Here is an 18,860-nt window from a genome sequence, read left to right on the forward strand (position 1 = left end):
GGGACCTGAGGATATAATGCCACCTCCTGGTGGTACGTGAGGGCTGGACACTTAAGAGGCACTGCACGGCTGGCTGGAGGTTCGTGCAACACCCGGATGGCTCTGTCCTTAAATTGTGCAAAGCCCAGGTCAGGGTCTTGCAAGGCCAGGATGCGTATCTGAGTCCTGTGGGTGTTGTACAGGAGTCCCTCAATGAACTGCTCTTTTAAGAGTTTATCTCCATCCTTTATGCTGTTTGGATCCACTTGATTAACAGCCCGGAGCGCCTCCTGCAAATTAAGGGCATAGTCCCGTATACCAGAGGTGTCAAACTGCATTCCTCGAGGGCCGCCAGCAGGTCATATTTTCAGGATTTCCTTAGCATTCCACAAGGTGCTGGAATCATTCTGTGCAGGTGATTAAATTATCACCTGTGCAATACAAGGAAATCCTGAAAACATGACCTGTTGGCGGCCCTCGAGGAATGCAGTTTGACACCTCTGCCGTATACTGTCCTGTGCTTTTTGCTTACACCCAAAGAACTTCATTTTTATTTCTGCAGCGGTGCGGGTGTCAAAGTTAATTTTGAGCTTAGCAAAGATCTGCTGCACAGTCCTTTTGTCCACATCCGGCCATGATTTTACCTCTCTCAGGGCCGCACCAATCAGTTGGTCAGTTAAGATATTAATTTTCTGATGCTCTGTCAAATGGTAAACTTCAAACAGGCTGCAGAGCCTTTCTTTAAAGTCATTTAACGTATGTGACTCTCCGGAATACTGTGGCAGCCATGCAGCTCCAGGTATATTCGGCATGGAGATGGGCATGATGGGCGTCGTAGCCGTGGCGCTGTCCGGCCGGTTTGCTAGAGCTGGGGGCTCTGCGGGGCCTGGTAGCTGTTCGGGGCCTGCGGCTGCGTCCTCCGCGGGGCCCAGGGGTACTATGGGGCCTGTGGCTGCGATCGCCCCCAATTCCCCTCTCGGGTCAGACATGGCTCTTCCACCTCGCTAACCTGGTAGAGGCTGGATCTCCTCCCTGGAGTCTGCAGCGGTTCCTCCGGTGCGTCGCTCGGCATTTTGCAGCGTCTTCACTTCTGGCTTCGCTGTACGGCGTCTTCACTTCCGGCGTTCCAGGCAGTGCGGCACCCGTTTCTCCTGCTTTGCGCTCTTTCCAGCTGGCTCCGCCCACGAAGGTACGTCTCCTCCCCCTTGCACTCCACGCGGCGCGGCATTGGCGGCTTTTGGTGGCAAATTGTCGCAGTCTCTGGCACACCCAATAGGAGTCCTGGATGGGTGGGTCTGCTGCAGTTACCTTAGCGATGCGCCTAGGCAGGCAGGCCAGGACTAGCTGAGGTAAATGTGAGTCCAAAAATAAATTTTTCTTTGCTTAACAACTTGATGAGAAGTTTATACATCAGCTAACAGGCACAAGTGTAAAGTGGCCGATAGCAGTAGTTATGAGTGAGCTGCAGTTCAGTTATTCACTGGCACTTTACAGGAAAATAGAGTCCCAGTCCCAGTGTACTGTCAGGTGTAGGGTGCATCACACTCACTTGTAGGCCGCAGGCCTCTGCTGTCTCCAGGTCTCCATCTTCAGGAGCTGCCGCACACAACTTGGGGAACACCAAGTTTATTGAAACAAGCAAATGTTTACTGGTCAGTTCAAGTTCACCAGATTGTAAACATGTAGGATAGGGCACAACACTTTGCATTCCTTACTTTCTTAGCACGACACATCGTCAGCCCCACCATTTGTTCCTCCTGGACTATCCCTAAGACCACTGACTCCGTCAGCCCCACAAATTTCCTGTCCTGTTCCACAGTGCATCTAGAATCAGCCACCTGCCCTCTGCGTATATCAGCATACCTCCCAACTTTTGAAGATGGGAAAGAGGGACAAAGTTTGCTTCGCGCGCCACGGCAAATTTTAGGCCACACCTCTGACCACACCCATTCATAATTAGTCACACCCATATCCACGTCCCAACCACACCCATTTAGCACTGCCGATCACACTGTTTCATATACAATAATTATAAACAAAAAAATATGGCCACACAGTGCCCCATACTGTATAATGGCCACACATGATGCTCCATACTGTATAATGACCACACATGATGCTCCATATTGTACGATGACCACACATGACGCTCCATACTGTACACTGGCTGGACATGACGCTCCATACTGTATAATGACCGCACATGATGCTGCATACTGTATAATAGCCGCACATGATGCTCCATACTGTATAATGGCCGCACATGATGCTCCATACTGTATAATGACTGCACATGACGCTCCATACTGTATAATGGCCGCACATGATGCTCCATACTGTATAATGGCCGCACATGATGCTCCATACTGTATAATGACCACACATGATGCTCCATACTGTATAATGACCGCACATGATGCTCCATACTGTATACTGGCTGCACATGATGCTCCATACTGTATAATGACTGCACATGATGCTCCATACTGTATAGTGACTGCACATGATGCTCCATACTGTATAATGGCCGCACATGATGCTCCATACTGTATAATGACCGCACATGATGCTCCATACTGTATACTGGCTGCACATGATGCTCCATATTGTATAATGACTGCACATGATGCTCCATATTGTATAATGACTGCACATGATGCTCCATACTGTATAATGACTGCACATGATGCTCCATACTGTAAAATGACCGCACATGATGCTGCATACTGTATAATGACCGCACATGATGCTGCATACTGTATAATGACCGCACATGATGCTGCATACTGTATAATGGCCGCACATGATGCTCCATACTGTATAATGGCCGCACATGATGCTCCATACTGTATAATGACCACACATGATGTTCCATACTGTATAATGACTGCACATGACGCTCCATACTGTATACTGGCTGCACATGATGCTCCATATTGTATAATGACTGCACATGATGCTCCATACTGTATAGTGACTGCACATGATGCTCCATACTGTATAATGGCCGCACATGATGCTGCATACTGTATAATGACCGCACATGATGCTGCATACTGTATAATGACCGCACATGATGCTCCATACTGTATAATGACCGCACATGATGCTCCATACTGTATACTGGCTGCACATGATGCTCCATATTGTATCATAATATTGACATATTGTGTCGGCCGGGAGGTGACCCAGCTTTTATAGAAAAAAAAAAAAAACAGCCACAAACCTTATTCAGATGCCGCCCCCTGCTGCATTGTCCCCGCCCTAGGCACATAGTGCGGGACAACTAATGTCCCGTCCGGGATCCCGGGGCTGACTGTCAAAATCAGGACAGTCCCGCGGGATCCGGGAGGGTTGGGAGGTATGTTAAATCAGCTCCAGAGGAAACGATGCCCCATCAGCCCCCACTCTGAGCTTTGGGCTCTTGACATAGCCAGAATGTCCGTACGGAATACCAGTATCAGTTTGGCTTCCCACTGTCTTGAACGATTGGTACATGCTGGCCTTAGCAGCCTACTGCACCTGAACTTGATCTTGTTACTGCACTTCCCTATCTGATCACTATCAGGAATTGAATGCCTTTTCCAACCTTACTAACCAACCAACTGTGGGCAAGCCCAAAATATTAACAATATCTTATCCTATATCACTATGTACTAAACCCTATTGTCCTCATCCTATGCCCTAGGTCCTAATCTGTGTCCTGCCCTATGCTGTACTCTACGAACATCATACATTGCTTCACATCATATACAGTTGTGCTCAAATGTTTACATACACCAGCAGACTTTTTGCTTTCTTGGCCTTTTTTCAGAGAATATGAATGATAACACCAAAACATATTCTCCTCTCATGGTTAGTGGTTGGGTGAATCTATTTATTGTCAAATTACTGTGTTTTCTCTTTTTAAATAATAATGACAACCCAAAACATCCAAATGACCCTGATCAAAAGTTCACACATACCCCGGTGATTTTGGCCTGATAACATGTACAGAAGTAGACACAAATGGGTTTCAATGGCTACAAAAGGTAACATCCTCACCTGTGACCTGTTTGCTTGTAATCAGTGTGTGCATAAAAGCTGAGTGAGTTTCTGGGATCCAGACAGACTCTTGCATCTTTCATCCAGCCTCAACCCTCTTTATTAATACTTCTGCATAATCCAGATGCAACAATTTTATGTTGCGCCAAGTCCAGCAAACCATTATCGGAAGCGCCATCTCTCCCCGAGGACTGAATAGGTCAAGATGTGTCGCTGCGGTCCATCACAGCTAGTCTCAACACCCAGTAGATTTGGGGGAACAGGGGCGTGGGTCACCCTCCAGGTCACAGATCTGTACTGGAGTGGGCTCTTGTGAATTTTCTGAATGATTCTCCTCTGCTCTCACAAACAGTTGAGCGAGTCCCAAGTTCGTCATCCTCGAATCCCTGGAACAGGGGTCTTGTATTCTGCTATAACGAAGTTGTTTGTGCTGGAGGTAGCTTCCTTTCTGGCTCTCTGTAGGTTAATTGGAGCGCCCCCACTGCCGCAGGGCCGAGGGGCACCCGGTACCGGGCCTCTGTGTCTCGGTTCTGGGGTTGTCACGGTGGCTAAGCCCGGTCCATGACCCTGCTGAGGGGCGTCCAGTGAAAGTGTAGAGTGATGATGTTGTGGTGCAGGTCGCGGGGAAATAACGAGGACACCAGGTTGCAGTCCCTTTACCTCTTTACTGAAGGCTTCAGGATCCTCAGTCCGGAATATGGTCAACCGGGCTACCTGAGTCCGGCCGGTCCGATGGCACCTCCAGAGTTCCCTTTGCAGGTGGAAATCTGTGCCTAACTTCTAGTGCTTGTGTGTTGCAGTCCTTCCCTGCTGTGCTTACGGGATAGTCCTCACAACTGTTTTGTCTGTTTCTGAAGTTCCCTCACAACTCGATTAAGATGTTCTTCTTCGTCCCCCAGATGCTATGGCTAGGACGCACCCGTTTGACGGGTAGGCTCGGAGGTCTTCCGGGACCCTAGAGTCGCCCCTCTCCAAATGTTGCCCCCTGTGTCTGCTTAGGTGATGTTGGGTGAGACAGCCCGCCTAGAACTGACTGTCCTGCCGTAGGTTTGAAGTAAGGCCTGGAGCTCAATACTTCCTCGGCGTTTCCGGCCACCGGCTACGCGCCTCAGTAGGATGCTGCCTCGTCTTACAGCATGACTCCTACTGGTGTTTCTCCTTGTTGCGTTGATCTTGTTTCTCACTCAGCACAATAAACCTCGCTTTTTGTCCTTTCTTGGGGTACCGCCGCGATGAAGTGCAGGCGCGGTCCCGTAACGTTCTTTCTGTTCGCTAGGCCTCTGTCAGGATCCCACCCCTGACAGGGACCCCCCTGAATCTTCCCCTGCAACACCCTCTGCCACAGGATGTTGCCTGGTTCCAACCCAGTCAGCTTTCTGATCTAACTTCCTATCTAACCCCCAATTTTATCAGACTGTGAGGATTGGCCTAATACATAGCACCCTTAGCTCCCCATGGAGGCCAGACTGTGAAGTGTATTGGTGTCTGTGATACCTGGTCAGAAGAACTCCTTCAGTGCCATCAGACGTACCATAGCCCCCCTTAGCGGCGGAGCATCAGTACTGCAACGACCAGGACTCTGGGGCGCTGCATAATGGCGTCAACCTTTTCCTTGCTGCACATTTTCTGGCATGACTCCACCCTTCCAGGGGCTTCACATTTTCTGACATGTAACTCTATTTCCTTGGTGTCTCCTCCCATTTTCTTCCTTCACATCCCAGTGAGTAGGCCTTTTTCTACCATCATTCCATCCCTTGATGTGCACTTCCCACAGTGGGCCGGCTACTCTTAATGGGGCACTGCCTTCTTTGGGTAGAACCCCTGAAAAGCTGGGCAGTTTTTTGCACCCTTTTGTGTCCTCTATGCCCATGATGGATTTCTGTGCTGCAACACCAACTGCTATCTTGCAATCTTGTTCAGGCGCAAAAATTAAACATGTTTCAGAAGCGAATTTCTCTTTTTCACAAGCATTTTTTTTCTTTATTATCTGCGAGACTTGATCCTGCAGACTACGCCAAATGTAGCATGACGTGGGGTGGCACCTGTGACCGGAGATCGCATCATCCGCTACAGGAAAATGGGTAGCCTGGCTGGCTGTGTGTTCTGCTGTTACCTTAGTGATACACCTTTGCAGACTGCATACAGCCGCTTGACATGGCAGGCCAAAAATAAATTATTCTTTACTTACCAACTTGATGAGAAGTGTATACATCAGATAGCAGGCACAACACTTTACAAATACTTCTGCACAATCCAAAGGCAGGAACTTTATGGTTACCCATGGGAGTATGTCACTTCTGTTACATGTTACATAAGTCCAGTAAACTATTATGGGAAGCTCCATCTTACACTGTGAGGACCACATGGTCGAGATGTGTCGCTGTGGTCCCTCTCAGCTATTCTCAACACCTAATTGATTTGTGAGGACCTTACTGGTTGAGGTTTGTGGGTACGACTCCTCACTACTACTCGCAAAGTTCATTTAATGAGGACCACACACTCCTTGCTGTGCCATTGCATCTTCAGCTCTCCATAAGAGAACTCATGTCCAAGCCTGTCCATCCTATTCTAGATAGGCCTCAGGCCTTGTTACATTCCACCTTGTTATCTAGTATAGATTAAGATCCACTTGTCTGAAATGAATAATCCTTCCTTGCTTTAAGGTACCGTCACACTAAACGATATCGCTAGCGATCCGTGACGTTGCAGCGTCCTCGCTAGCGATATCGTTTCGTTTGACACGCAGCAGCGATCAGGATCCTGCTGTGATGTCGCTGGTCGCTGAATAAAGTCCAGAACTTTATTTGGTCGTCCGATCGCCGTGTATCGTTGTGTTTGACACCAAAAGCAACGATACCAGCGATGTTTTACACTGGTAACCAGGGTAAACATCGGGTTACTAAGCGCAGGGCCGCGCTTAGTAACCCGATGTTTACCCTGGTTACCAGCGTAAAAGTAAAAAAAACAAACGGTTCATGCTCACCTGCGCATCCCCCAGCGTCTGCTTCCTGACACTGACTGAGCCCGGCCCTAAAGTGAAAGTGAAAGCACAGCGGTGACGTCACCGCTGTGCTGTTAGGGCCGGAGCTCAGTCAGTGTCAGGAAGCGGACGCTGGGGGACGCGCAGGTGAGCATGTACTGTTTGTTTTTTTTACTTTTACGCTGGTAACCAGGGTAAACATCGGGTTACTAAGCGCGGCCCTGCGCTTAGCAACCCGATGTTTACCCTGGTTACCCGGGGACCTCGGCATCGTTGGTCGCTGGAGAGCGGTCTGTGTGACAGCTCCCCAGCGATCAAACAGCGATGCTGCAGCGATCGGCATCGTTGTCGCTATCGCTGCAGCGTCGCTTAATGTGACGGTACCTTTAGGCTTCCTTACCTGAGAAAAGAAATCCATCCTCCTCTTAGTATTTGCTAGGCCCCCTTTCCTGAGATCTTGAATCCATCTGCCACTAAATCCTTGCTTCCCGTCCAAAAATGCTTTCCGATACGGCCTCCCTTCTTAACATACAAACATCCATTTACATAAAGGTATGTGAGCATCAAGACCATAGGTCTTTATGTCTCAAATACTCGTCCTTATCTGTCTAATAACAGGAAACTGCATTTCCTTGTGTCCACTTATCCCCTCCCATCCTGGGCTGGTCCCTGTGATGCTAGTCACTAATGTTACTGGGTACAAACTAGATGAAACATAGCAATGGAGTATGTAGTAAGAACTACAAGGGGGGTGTGGGCAGCATCTCCACATCTTTACAGGTATATGGAGTGATAGGAGATTATTCACACAGCAATAGAGGAAGAGAACCGATTCCAGTACATGACACATCATTGCTGGTAGCATGGAAACAATGATTGCCGGGGGACACTAGAGCATCTTCACTGGATCTTATTAGTTCATAATTTTATTATAACAAATAGATATATCATTTATATTCAGTGTTTAAAGCCCCATAAAAATAAACTATTAATTTGTATTAGAAGTATTCATTTATATGTTTAAGCTATGGTTCTATACTCCGTAATGACACAAGCATGTTAAATTGTAAACAAGTTAAATGATACCATAGAAAAATGAAGATTGCACAATTAAAAGCCACCCACATTGCTTAGCTCGGGGGTATAACAACATTCTCCGATGCCAATGTAGCTTTCTAGACTGGCAGCATCCACTTTGATGGCTTCCATGCCCAATCCTAATATCACATTCCGCCGGCGTATTCTAAATAGTAAGGAATTTGCCTCCAATATATTCCCTAATCAGTTCCCTACCCTACCAGCAGTAGCAAACACAGGCGCTGATTGCTGGGTCAGCTTCATCTGATATATAATTGCCAATCGGTTCTGTCACAACTTCCAGCGATTGTGTCGCTATCCCACAATCCACCGCGGCCGGAAGGCCACGAACTGCGCCTCCACAAGTGACAAAAACGGCACCGCTATTCCGTCGGGAGATCAGCGACGCTCATCTCCCGGCTGCTCGCATCGGAACTACGCTGACCACCATATTGGAACACCCAAGTTATGGGTATTCCGATATGGCAGCAAGGATTCATATCCCCCGCCAAGCCGCGCGGCACCGCTCATTGGCTGAGCACCCCTGGCGGCTTTGGCGGGGGATTTGAATCCCGCGCCGCTTATTGGCTCAGCCATCAGCAGCTTAGCCAATGAGCGGTGCCGCACGGCTTTGGCGGGGGATTTCAATCCGGCACTCCCGATGCAATAGCACCGGGCTTATTTCTAGATGTAATATAACAAGGAGTTATGAAACGTCCCATTATGGATTTTTATGAAATATTAACAAAGTGTGAATATTCTTAGCATTCAGAGAGTGATTCATTTTTACCTATTCCCGCAGAGGTCAGTTTTCATTTTTGCAGTCTCGTTTTTTCCTCCCCATCTTCCAGGAGCTATAACTCTTTTCTTTTTCCACTGACATAGCCACATGAAGACTTATTTTTTGCTGAACGTGTTCTAGTTTTGTTTGACACCTTCAGTTTACCATAAAATGTACTGAAGAATAAAGAAAAAAATTACAAATTTCGTTGACATTGTAAAAAAATGCAATTCTGACATTGTTCTTTTTTAGTTTTGTTTTTATGGTGTTCATTGGTAAAAGTGATCTGGCAGCGTGGTTTTTTAGGTCAGTATGAGCACTGTGTAGGTTTACCTTAAACATTTTTTAGTGGATAAAAACAAATTGAAATTTATAAAAATAATTAGGTTCATGTTGCAATTTTCTAAGCTTTGTAGCTTTTATTTTTCTGTAGATGGAGCTGTTTGAGGGCTTGTTTTTGTGTGGTTAGCTGTCGTTTTTGTCACGGTTCCACCCTTCAGTGTGTCTGGAATGCAGTTATGGATGGCTCAGCCGTCTAATCTGGTACAGGGACGTGCTGAAGCTGTCAGTACTTTGATTGACAGCACAGTCATCCAGTCTTGTGCAGGGACATGCTGAGCTGTAAGTGTGTTGATTAACAGCTCTGCCGTCCATCTGGGAGGCGCTGGCTGTTTCCAGGTGTTCATTATCCCAGGTGATTGCCAGGCTACTTAACTGAGCTGTTACTCCCAAACCTCTGCCAGGCATACATTCAGCTACTGTTTGGTATGTCTCTCTGTGCCTTGTGTTCTGTTTGTAGATCTTTCATGTCCTGACCTTGGATCTCATTCTGACCATCCATCTGTTTAACCCCTTCTGCTTTGATCTACTATCCTCCTGGTTTTCTGGCCTCAGTACACTACTTGAGTATTGCATTGTCCGTTCCTTCTGTTTATGACGTACCTTCCTGGCTTTTGACCTCGGGCTCCTGACTTTCATCTCTCATGGCTTGGCCGTGAGAAGTGACTCAGCATCACATTATGTCTGGTATGTCTGGCTGATACGGTTTTCTTTGTCTCCAGTTTGAAGCCTGTTCACATGCTCCGTGACCAGGTAGCGAATTTGATGATGACTTATACTCTGGCTAAAGAATGCCAGAGTCTGGAGTCATCACAATGTCAGTTGAAAAGTCAGATATTTAATTTGATGAAGACCTCCTATAGATCTCCACTGCTGGCAGTAGCTGTGATGTCAGCACCCTCTGATGTACAACTGGTCTCTCTTGTACATATACAAAGAAAAGGTACCTGTAATGGCCCTCCCTAAGAAATTTTCAGGAGAAAAAGACCAGTTTTGGGTATTCAGGGAGAGCTGTAGGTATTTTTTTACCCTGTGCCCTTGGTCGTCAGAGGAGGAGTTCCAGCAGGTGGGAATAATTATGATCCCAACTGCAAGGGGGTCCTCGGACCTGGGCAATTTCCTTGTCCCCACAAGCGCAAGAACAGTTTTCTGTTGACACATTTTTTAATGGTTTAGGTCTGATATGTGATGAACCCGACAGGATCCAAATCGCTGATTTGCTTTTAACAGTCAAGTAAATCAGTCTACTGGAACCTCACCATTTTTCTGTAATTATGGTTACAGAATGATGATTTTCATCCCCATTTTGGTGAATTTTCCAGGATTAGTTCTGAATGTTCTGGGGTAAAGGTCACCATACAGAGTCTTGGGGATGTCTGGAGAGAGGTTCAAAAGAATATTGGGACTGCTCAGATTTGCCAAAAAATGGAAGGCCAATTGAAGACATTCAGTGGGTCCTGTTTTTAGGATTGGGGATAAGGTTTGGTTGTCATCTTGGAACATTATACTTAGAGTGCCATCGGGGAAGTTGGGTACAAAATTTATTGGTCCATATGAGATCCTAGAGGTGTTCAATCCAGTGACATTTAGATTAAAGCTTCCTCCATCTCTTCGCATCCCTAATGTGTTCCATCAATCTCTATTAAAGGACTTTGTCCATTTTGAATTGTCTCCCTTATCCCTGCCTTCTCCACTTTTGGTCAACAGTGGCTTAGAGTGTGAGGTTCAGATGGCTGTGGATTCTCGTATGGTCCAAAATTCCCTCCAATATCTCATCCACTGGAGGGGATACGGACTAGAGGAGACATCCTGGGTCCCTGTTTGAGAAGTGAATGCCTATCAGTTAGGGCCTTCCATCTAAAATTAACTGGAAAGCCTGGGAGTCCGGTGGACCCCCAGAAGAGGGGGTACTGTCACGGTTCCACCCCTCAGTGTGTCTGAGATGCAGTTACTGACAGCTAAGTCATCCAGTCTGGTGCAGGGGGTGCTGATCTGTCAGTGTGTTGATTGACAGCTCGGCCGTCCAATCTGCTACTGTAAGGTGGTGGCTGTCTCCAGGTGTTCATTATCCCAGGTTATTGCCAGGCTACTTAACTCGGCTGTTACTCCCAGACCTCTGCCAGACGTACATTCAGCTACTGTGTGGTTTGTCTCTCTGTGCCTTGTCTTCTGTTTGTTAGCTTTAGTTGACTGACCTTGGACCTCATTCTGACCATTCCGTCTGTTTAACTCCTTTTGCTCCGATCCACTATCCACCTGGTATTCTGACCTCGGAATGTTATCTGACTACGCCTTTGTCTCTTCCTTCTGTTTATGATGTACCTTCCTGACTTTTGACCTTTTTACTGGTTCCTGTCAAAGATCAAAGCCCGGGGGAGTCACACTGAACCCACCATTCTGTTATCTTTTGTCACAAACAGCCCTCTCTTCCCCTCAATCATCAGAACAATTACACGACTGGCTGACAATTAACGGATGAGGCTGCGGCTTTTACCACTTATAAGCCGGTTATTGGAGAACTAACATTGATCGTATGGTATACGCTTCAGATTCCAATGCATGGAATATATATGTAACACCCCAGGTAACCGGTTGTTACAGTGATGTTGCCTTCCTTTCGGGGAGGGTGATCTCATGCTTGGAGGCAAAGGGGATTCTCTTTACCAGGTAAGCACCTACATTCAACATGTTCTGAATCCAGGCCTGAAGGGAAGCTCTGAACCCGGATTCAGGGGAGCTTCCCTGTCTTTAAGTGTTCAGGTCTGGAGGAGCAGTCAGTTTAGTCTGGAGCAGACAGTGAGGAGAGAGGAGGGAGAGCAGAGAGTGCGGAGTCGTGCAGCCAGGACTGAGCTGCAGCTCCGGGAAAGGAATATAACCCGAGAGGTTGAATGGATAGTAAAGCATCAGAGGAAAGGAGCACAGAAGGAGGAAAGGGGCTCAGAGGGGAACTGTGACTGGGCACCCTCAGAGCCGAAGCGCAAGAACCGGGCACCAGGAGCCTGAGGTCGTGTTGTACTCCAGGTCACACGGCAGAACCGGAGGGCATTGAACTGTATCTGATTTGCCCACACCACACCTGGAGGTGAAGCAGTACTTTATGAGCCTGGGTCGTGATAGAGACCCTATAAAAAGGCTCGCATTGCCCATCATACAGGTAACTGTCCCAGGACAGGAGAGAAAGGACTTTGCCAGCAAGCTACAAGCAGCAGGGATCTCACATACGAGCGCAAGTAGGAAGGCTTACGGACCTCACCTGGGAGAGAGATCCACTATTGCCTCCAGGCCAACCAGACCATATCATCACCTGTTGCTGGTACCCTGGACTGTGGCCTGATTCAACCAGTAAACCAGGTAAAGACTGCAAACCTGTGTCGTCATTCTTTACTGCACCATTCACCATCTTTACCTACATACCGGGAGCCCTGGGGACCTACTTCACCTGTGGGAAGTTGTACCATCTAGCTGCCATAACATCACGCCAGAGGACCCCTTTAAGCAGCGTCGGTCCCCGCTGACCAAATACCACAGGTGGCATCACGAACACAAACTTTATTCACCAAACCCTTTTAAGACTTTTCTCTTTAGCATGGGCACCTAGGGCCACGGACTGGGTCGCCGCCACCGTGATATCCCCTCTAAGCTGACTGAACCCGGTACCGAGTACCCATGGCCCTGGCGGGTTACTCATTTATATACTCCGATACGATCACTGCTAACTCCACAATAACCAAAGAACCACTCACTGCCACCACCAGTTGATCATACAGGCCGACTGGATGCCTGATTTCTGGCAGCTTATGGCTTTCAGGAGTGTTGTTTACAGAACAAAAGGAACAGAACTATTACATTTTATATTTAACTAGATGGCAGCCCGATTCTAAAGAATCGGGAGTCTAGAATCCATATATACTTTATTTATTCAAATGTAAGAATAATACAATTAATAAATAATAGTAAGAAAGAACAAAAAATGGCTGCACTCACCAGCTCTTGACAATTCTTGTTATTTAAGGTACAGTTACACAGGATCCATGAACATGCTTATGAGGGGAGTGATGAAAGACATCAGACAACAACTTTGCGTGTTGTGGCAAATGCCACAACAACGGTTCTTTGCTTAAGAACAATAATGTAAATAATAAATAATATGTATCAATAACTATGTATATTGGTATGTTCTTTCTTGGCACAAATTGCAGGAAGTAGTATTCTAGGCAATTATATATTAGATGGGCATTTCCTGAATGAAATACATGGTGCTTGAACAGCGCTACCAGCTTTACAGCAGCACTTTTCACACACGGGACTGGGGGGCGCGCTTACTTTTGCACCCGGGGCCGGGGGCGCACTTACTTTTGCACCCGGGGACGCACTTACTTTTGCACCCGGGGATGCACTTACTTTTGCACCCGGGGGCGCACTTACTTTTGCACCCGGGGGCGCACTTACTTTTGCACCCGGGGGCGCACTTACTTTTGCACCCGGGGACGCACTTACTTTTGCACCCGGGGGCGCACTTACTTTTGCACCCGGGGGCGCACTTACTTTTGCACCCGGGGGCGCACTTACTTTTGGGGCCGCACTTACTTTTGGTGGGCGGGGCTCCTCGGCCTCCGATTTGGTTGGTGGGGCCCCTCGTCCTCCGATTTGGTGGGTGGGGACCCTCGGCCTCCGATTTGGTGGGCGGGGACCTGCCTCCGATTTGGTGGGCGGGGACCCTTGGCCTCCGATTTGGTTGGCGGGGACCCTCGACCTCCGATTTGGTGGGCGGGGACCCTCGGCCTCCGATTTGGTGGGCGGGGACCCTCGGCCTCCGATTTGGTGGGCGGGGACCCTCGGCCTCCGATTTGGTGGGCGGGGACCCTCGGCCTCCGATTTGGTGGGCGGGGACCCTCGGCCTCCGATTTGGTGGGCGGGGACCCTCGGCCTCCGATTTGGTGGGCGGGGCCCCTCGGCCTCCGATTTGGTGGGCGGGGCCCCTCGGCCTCCGATTTGGTGGGCGGGGCCCCTCGGCCTCCGATTTGGTGGGCGGGGCCCCTCGGCCTCCGATGTGGTGGGCGGGGCCTCTCGGCCTCCGATGTGGTGGTCGGGGCCCCTCGGCCTCCGCTTTGGTGGGCGGGGCTGGGCCCCTCGGCCTCCGCTTTGGTGGGCGGGGCCGCTCGGCCTTCGATTTGGTGGGCGGGGCCCCTCGGCCTCCAATTTGGTTGGCGGGGCCCCTCGGCCTCCGATTTGGTGTGTGCTCTGCCTGGGGCCACTGTGCTCTGCCTGGGGCCCCATATGCTGCCTTGGGCCCCTGTGCTCTGCCTGGGGCCCCATATGCTGCCTGGGGCCCCTGTGCTCTGCCTGGGGCCCCTGTGCTCTGCCTGGGGCCCCATGCTCTGCCTGGGGCCCCTGTGCTCTGCCTGGGGCCCCTGTGCTCTGCCTGGGGCCCCATGTTCTGCCTGGGGCCACTGTGCTCTGCCTGGGGCCCCATAAGCTGCCTGGGGCCCCTGTGCTCTGCCTGGGACCACTGTGCTCTGCCTGGGGCCCCATATGCTGCCTGGGGCCCCTGTGCTCTGCCTGGGGCCACTGTGCTCTGCCTGGGGCCCCATATGCTGCCTGGGGCCACTGTGCTCTGCCTGGGGCCCCATATGCTGCCTGGGGCCCCTGTGCTCTGCCTGGGGCCCCATATGCTGCCTGGGGCCCCTGTGCTCTGCCTGGGGCCCCTGTGCTCTGCCTGGGGCCCCTGTGCTCTGCCTGGGGCACCATATGCTGCCTGGGGCCCCTGTGCTCTGCCTGGGGCCCCATATGCTGCCTGGGGCCCCTGTGCTCTGCCTGGGGCCCCATATGCTGCCTGGGGCCCCTGTGCTCTGCCTGGGGCCCCATATGCTGCCTGGGGCCCCTGTGCTCTGCCTGGGGCCCCTGTGCTCTGCCTGGGGCCCCATGTTCTGCCTGGGGCCCCTGTGCTCTGCCTGGGGCCACTGTGCTCTGCCTGGGGCCCCATATGCTGCCTGGGGCCCCTGTGCTCTGCCTGGGTGTAGGACACTGGTGACGTCACTTATCTCCGGACATTAGCTCCGGACATTAGCTCCGGACATTAGCTCCGGACATTAGCTCCGGACAAAGCCACGGAAGTTGGCACAAATTGCAGGAAGTAGTATTCTAGGCAATTATATATTAGATCCAGAGTTATAGGCAGTGTTTATAAAAAAAATATTAGAAAGATTTTACAAAGAGGACAAAACAATGCAGCATATACAGTTACACAAAATAAAATGGATTAACAAAGAAATTTACTGTGCTGGTCACAGAGATGGCTCAGTTTAGAAGATGGAAGCAGTCTGACTGAAACAGTCTGGTTAATGTGGCTCAAGCCTACATTGATATGTGTCTTCCTTAGCCTTGAACACAGATAATAATTCGCCTTATCCTTTTATCAGCACCTAAGTTACACCCACACACCTCCTCTCAATGACTTACAACAGGGATGGTCATAGGATGTGGCTTCAGTTTTAAAAAATTATGATATTCCCAACATTCATGATATCTTCACTCCTGATGATCACAGGAGTATGGTATCGCCGCCATATTTTTTATCAGGATTTTACCTTATCGTAGATAGGAAACATGACATAGCTGTTGTCAGCAACCTGTCCACTATTGATTTGGGGCTTATATTCATGTGTCATAATTATGAAAAAATCTGCATACTCTTCCTCAATTAGTCCTGAAATTGATCTATTCAAACCCCAATATTCATAACTTTCCATCGGAAACACAAAACCTGGGTAAGCTCTTTCATGATAACAGCTTATCCTGGAAAGCAACCAACTGTTCCTCCTCTAAACAAACAAAGACCAAAGGTAATGTCTGGTCACCGCAGGCCGTACTGGCCTCAAAGGGGGTTTTAATTAGTTTTGTCACTTTCCAGCCATATGTAATTTCCTCATTTTCCCTATGCTACAACGTGTAATTCTACTTCAGGGAGTGTAAGCTCTTTTCACTCTAGAGAGATTCTGTGTGTGTGTGGGGAGGTGAATGCCCTCTCACTGGAGCTGTGTTATAGATCTTAATGTTTTCTATGGCAGTTTTTTTTAGAAGTACATACAATATTTTGATTGTCTTTTATTTAATTTGAATAAAATATTGAAATTGATGTTTTCACATGTATTTGGTTCCTTAAGGGGACTTAAATCTATGATCATTTGTTACGTCCACTATATACTGCAATACTTTGTGCCACAAACAAAGTACATTTCAATTGATATATATTGTAATAATAATAAGCTCCACAATTGGATATGTTAAAAAAAAGTTCTTGTGTTGCGATAATTTTATAAATGTTTTCCTGCTATGTCTTGTTATTTGCCATGTCTGACTATACAGTTCTTGATTGGCACATACCACAGCTCCTGGACACTGGGGGGGGGGAGCATAAGTCACCTATTATATGTGAGTATACAGACAAAACAGCAGGGGCTCACAACTGCTACTTTTTTAGGTAACACATTTCCACGCCTGTTTTATCACAGAAGCCACTGCTCAGTAAAGAATTCATGTTCTCACTGCTCTTACAGTAAAGAATCCATAATCTCATGGATCTTACAGTAAAGAATTCATGTTCTCACTGCTCTTACAGTAAAGAATTCATGTTCTCACTGCTCTTACAGTAAAGAATTCATGGTCTCATTGCTCTTACAGTAAAGAATTAATGGTCTCACTGCTCTTACAGTAAAGAATTCATGGTCTCACCGCTCTTATAGTAAAGAATTCATGGTCTCACTGCTCTTACAGTAAAGAATTCATGGTCTCACCGCTCTTATAGTAAAGAATTCATGGTCTCACTGCTCTTATAGTAAAGAATTCATGGTCTCACTGCTCTTACAGTAAAGAATTCATGGTCTCATTGCTCTTACAGTAAAGAATTAATGGTCTCACTGCTCTTACAGTAAAGAATTCATGGTCTCACCGCTCTTACAGTAAAGAATTCATGGTCTCACTGTTCTTACATTAACCCCTTTACCCCCAAGGGTGGTTTGCATGTTAATGACCGGGCCAATTTTTATAATTCTGACCACTGTCCCTTTATGAGGTTATAACTCTGGAACGCTTCAACGGATCCCGGTGATTCTGACATTGTTTTCTCGTGACATATTGTACTTCATGTTAGTGGTAAAATTTCTTTGATATTACTTGAGTTTATTTGTGAAAAAAAAGGAAATTTGGCGAAAATTTCACAATTTTCCAACTTTGAATTTTCATGCCCTTAAATCACAGAGATATGTCACACAAAATACTTAATAAGTAACGAATAAGGTATCGCGCTAAAACATCTAAAATAAACTGACGTGGGTTTTACGAAATGGTTGGTTAGCTTTTTGCACCATTCCAAGCTCCGTAGCTTTGTGACGTCACACCTGCAGAGCAGTGTCAGCCATTTTTTTCAGCCGCGCATCCAGGATCGCTACCGGCCGAGGCGCTTCTGGCTCTGCGCGTCCTCCAACCAAAAACTCCAACTGCCACAGCTTCTCCTGCCGCCAGGTTGTCCAGAACCTTCAGCAACGACATCCGCTGGCTTTAACCCCTATTGTTACTACCTTCCACAACCTAGGTAAGGAGCAAGTGCTTATCACTACCTTTATGTATCATTGTTATCAGCCTTGATATTTCCATTATTGGTAGTCTGTGGGCGTAGCAGGTTTTCGTAAAACCCACATCAGTTTATTTTAGATGTTTTAGCGCGATACCTTATTCTTTAGTTTTTCTGGTTCACCTGTAGGTGTGACAGGTGTGGCACGGCACCTGTCCGGTATCAGCAGCTTTTACGTACCCATCATTAGCGCCAGTGTGTTATCTTCCTTTTTCACTTAATAAGTAACATTTCCCACATGTCTACTTTACATCAGCACAATTTTGGAACCAAAATTTTTTTTTGTTAGGAAGTTATAAGGGTTAAAATTTGACCAGCAATTTCTCATTTTTACAACACCATTTGTTTAGGGACCACATCTCATTTGAAGTCATTTTGAGGGGTCTATATGATAGAAAATACCCAAGTGTGACACCATTCTAAAAACTGCACCCCTCAAGGTGCTCAAAACCACATTCAAGAAGTTTATTAACCCTTCAGGTGTTTCACAGGAATTTTTTGGAATGTTTTAAAAAAAAAATGAACATTTAACTTTTTTTCACAAAAAGTTACTTATGATCCAATTTGTTTTATTTTATCAAGGGTAACAGGAGAAATTGGACCACAAAAGTTATTGTACAATTTGTCCTGAGTACACTGATACTCCAAACCACTGTTTGGGCGCATGGCAGAGCTCAGAAGGAAAGGAGGGTCATTTGACATTTCAATGCAAAATTGGCTGGAATTGAGATGTGACGCCATGTCTCGTTTGGAGAGCCCCTGATGTGCTTAAACAGTAAAAACAACCCAAAAGTGACCCCATTTTGGAAAGTAGACCCCCTAAGGAACTTATATAGATGTGTGGTGAGCACTTTGAATCCCCAAGTGCTTCACAGAAGTTCATAATGTAGAGCCGTAAAAATAAAAAATCTTATTTTTTTCACAAAAATGATTTTTTGCCCCCAATTTTTTATTTTTCCAAGAGTAAGAGGAGAAATTAGACCCCAAACCTTGTTGAGCAATTTGTCCTGAGTATGCTAATACCCCATATG

The sequence above is a fragment of the Ranitomeya variabilis genome, chromosome 5 (genome assembly GCF_051348905.1).
Source record: "Ranitomeya variabilis isolate aRanVar5 chromosome 5, aRanVar5.hap1, whole genome shotgun sequence".
In the NCBI taxonomy this organism is placed as follows: Eukaryota; Metazoa; Chordata; class Amphibia; order Anura; family Dendrobatidae; genus Ranitomeya; species Ranitomeya variabilis.